The following is a 4,137-nucleotide window of genomic DNA, read 5'->3' as shown; positions in this document are numbered from 1 at the left end:
TCAGCACACCATGTGTGGGTTTAATTAATTTTTTCAAGCTTCTTGTTGAAGAGATTGATTGGATAGGAAGCTCCTCATCGTTACCTATTTCATCATGAGAGACAATAGGAGGGAAAGTGGAAATATTTACCCTTTCATTAGTATTTCTTTTATATTTTATTGGTTTTCCCATCTTTCTATAGTTGGCAATATAAGCATTCTCATTGCAATTTACCATGCAAAACATATAGATATTTTTTAGATTAGTTTCAATGTCATCCGTGAGAATGAATACTTCAAACCAACTATTTTTATGTGTCAATTCTTCACTCCCCATAAATAGACAAAGCTTATTCTAAAGTTCAAGGGTGATCAAATCATTACAATATTTGGCCATGATTCGATCATGAAAAAGTTTGCATTGAAAATTAAGATGACCAACCTTATTGCAAAGTTCACAAGTAATAGGACAAAGAGAACATAATTTTTTAGCAAATTCATCTATCACTTTGAGCAAGGAATTGGTCTATCATGTTTATGCTTCTTGCAAAATCTATCTTCCCTATAAGGCACGTCTTCACAAACTTTATGCACTCCACAAAAATTGACATGCTTATTAAAAACATTTTTGTCATGACTTGTGCAATCATCATTAGCATTTTGGATATTCAAATAATTCATACTAACAACATTGTAACCATGCTCATCATTCAAATATTTTATGCCAAACATTTTATTGACTTCTTCTTCAAACAATTGAGCACAATTTTCTGAACCATCATTTTCAAGAAAAATATTATAAAGATGATCAATAATATGATGCAACCTCAGTTCCATTTTTACGTAGTTTTCTTTTATAAACCAAACTAGTGATAAAACAATAAACTAAAAGATTCAATTGCAAGATCTAAAGATATACCTTCAAGCACTCACCTCCCCGGCAACGGCGCCAGAAAAGAGCTTCGTTGACGGGATGTGAGTGCCGCTTAACTAACTTCCCCGGCAACGGCGCCAGAAAAGAGCTTGATGTCTACTACACAACTTTATTCTTGTAGACACGTGTTGGGCCTCCAAGCGCAGAGTTTTGTAGGACAGTAGAAATTTTCCCTCAAGTGGATGACCTAAGGTTTATCAATCCGCGGGAGGTGTAGGATGAAGATGGTCTCTCTCAAACGACCCTGCAATCAAATACAAGAAACCTCTTGTGTCCCCAACACACCCAATACAATGGCAAGTTGTATAGGTGCACTATTTCGGCGAAGAGATGGTGATAAAATTGTAATATTGATGGTAGAAATATATTTTTATAATCTGAATAAACAAAAACAACAAGGTAGCAAATAGTAAACGGGCACAAAAACGGTATTGCAATACTTGAAAATGAGGCCTAGGGTCCGTACTTTCGCTAGTGCAATCTCTCAACAGTGCTAATATAATTGGATCATATGACCACCCCTCAAAGTGCGATGAAGAATCACTCCAAAGTTCCTATCTAGCGGAGAACATAAGAAGAAATTATTTGTAGGGTATGAAACCACCTCGAAGCTATTCTTTCCGACCGATCTATCCAAGAGTTCGTACTAAAATAACACCAAATAACTTCAGATTCATAATACTCAATCCAACACAAAGAACCTCAAAGAGTGCCCCAAGATGTCTACCGGAGAAACAAAGACAAGAACGTGCATCAACCCTATGCGTAGATTACCCCAATGTCACCTCGGGAATCCATGAGTTGAGTGCTAAAACATATATCAAGTGAATCAATACGGTACCCCATTGTCACCAGGAGTATTCATATGCAAGACATATATCAAGTGCTCTCAAATCCATAAAAGTATTCAATCCGATAACAATGAAATCTCAAAGGGAAAAACTCAATTCATCACAACAAGATTGAGAGGGGAAAACACCATATGATCCGACTATATTAACAAAGCACGCGATACATCAAGATCGTGACATCTCAAGAACACGAGAGAGAGAGAGAGAGATTAAACACATAGCTACTGGTACAAACCCTCGGCCCCGAGGGTGGACTACTCCCTCCTCATCGTGGTGGCCGCCGGGATGATGAAGATGGACACCGGTGATGATTCCGCCCTCTGGCAGGGTGCCGAAATGGGGTCTAGATTGGTTTTCGGTGGCTACCAAGGCCTGCGGCGGTGGAACTTCTGATCTAGGTTAACCCCGAGGGTTTTTGGAATATTTGAGATTTTATAGGGTAAAGAGGGGGTGCGGGAGGCCACCGAGGTGGGCACAACCCACCTGGGCCCGCCCTGGTGGGTTGTGGCCCCCTCAGGGCACCCCTAGGTGCTTCTATGACCCACTGGTGGTCTTCTAGTCCATAAAAAATCCACAAAAAGTTTTGCGGTGTTTGGACTCTGTTTGATATTGATTTCCTGCGATGTAAAAAACAAGCAGAAAACAGCAGCTGGCACTGGGCACTTGGTCAATAGGTTAGTCCCAAAAATGGTCTAAAGTTGCTATAAAATGATTGTAAAACATCCAAGAATGATAATATAATGGCATGAATACTTCATAAATACAGATACGTTGGAGACGTATCAAGGTCGAAGGGTGGATGCCCCCAATGCCTCCCCACCTTTTTATAGGCGTGGAGGGGGCTGGTGGATTGCCCTCCAAGGCCCTAGGGTCATTGGCCAAAGGGGGAGGAAGGAAATCCCACATTTCCTTCCCCACCGATCGCTATCCCCCTCTTTAGGGATCCTCATCTTATCCCCTTGGGATATGATACTATTCCTTTTAAGGGAGGATCTTGGTGCACCTAGACCAGGGTTGTGGGGACTTTTCCCACTACCCATTTTCATGTGGGTCCCTCTTGCTGGTGGGCTTCACTCTGGAACCTTCTAGAACCTTCCCGGTACAATACTGAAAAAACTCGAACTTTTTCGGGAACCCCGATAACAACTTTCCATATATGAATCTTTACCTCCGGACTATTCTGGAGCTCCTTGTGATGTCCCAATCCCATCCAGGACTCCGAACAACCATCAGACTTTCCATTATTAATATCTCAATACTAACCTAGCGCTACCAAACGTTAAGCGTGCGACCCTACGGGTTCGAGAATCATGTAGACATGACCGAGACTCCTCTCCGCTCAATAACCAATAGCGGGACCTGGATGCCCATATTGATTCCTACATATTCCACGAAGATCTTTATCGGTTGAACCACGATGTCAAGGATTCAGTTAATACTGTATACAATTCCCTTTGTCCGACGATATGTTACTTGCCCGAGATTCGATCGTCGGTATCTCCATACCTAGTTCAATCTCGTTACTTGCAAGTCTCTTTACTCATTCCGTAATACAATATCCCGTGACCAAACTCATTAGTAACATGCTTGCAAGCTTCTTGTGATGTTGCATTACCGATAGGGCCTCGAGATACGTCTCCGTCATACGGAGTGAGAAATCCCAGTCTTGATCCATGCCAACTCAACATACACCCTCAGAGATACCTGTAGAGCATCTTTATAGTCACCCAATTACATTGCGACATTTGGTACACACAAGGTACTTCTCCGGTGTCAGTGAGTTGCATGATCTCATGGTCATAGGAACAGATACTTGACATGCAGAAAACGATAGCAATAAACTTGGTACGATCATATTCTATGTTTATAGTTTGGGTCTTGTCCATCACATCATTCTCCTAATGATGTGATCCCGTTATCAAATGACAACTCATGTCTATGGCTAGGAAACCATAGCTATCTTTGATCAACGAGCTAGTCCGGTAGAGGCTCACTAGGGACATGTTGTTGTCTATGTATCCACACATGTATTTGAATTTCTGGTCAATGCAATTATAGCATGGATAATAAACAATTCTCATGAACAAGGAAATATAATAATAACTACTTTATTATTTACTCTAGGGCATATTTCCAACAGTCTTGAAGAAGAAGATTGTGTGAACATTCATGTTTACCTTCAAGACATCATCTTTATGAAGAGAGAAGATAAGATACAAGGTTGATCAAGAGTAAGTCAAAGAGTGAATCAAGTTGATCAACACACAAAGCGTAGAAGTTGTACCGAGTGGGATCAAGTGATCCCATGATATGGTAAGCATTGTCCATTACGCTTTGTGTACTAACACATGGTCTATGTGAGAGTTCTTTGTG

Source organism: Triticum aestivum, chromosome 5D, assembly GCF_018294505.1.
Source record: "Triticum aestivum cultivar Chinese Spring chromosome 5D, IWGSC CS RefSeq v2.1, whole genome shotgun sequence".
Lineage (NCBI taxonomy): Eukaryota > Viridiplantae > Streptophyta > Magnoliopsida > Poales > Poaceae > Triticum > Triticum aestivum.
The sequence above is the reverse complement of the archived record's forward strand: the minus strand, read 5'-3'. Positions refer to the sequence as shown.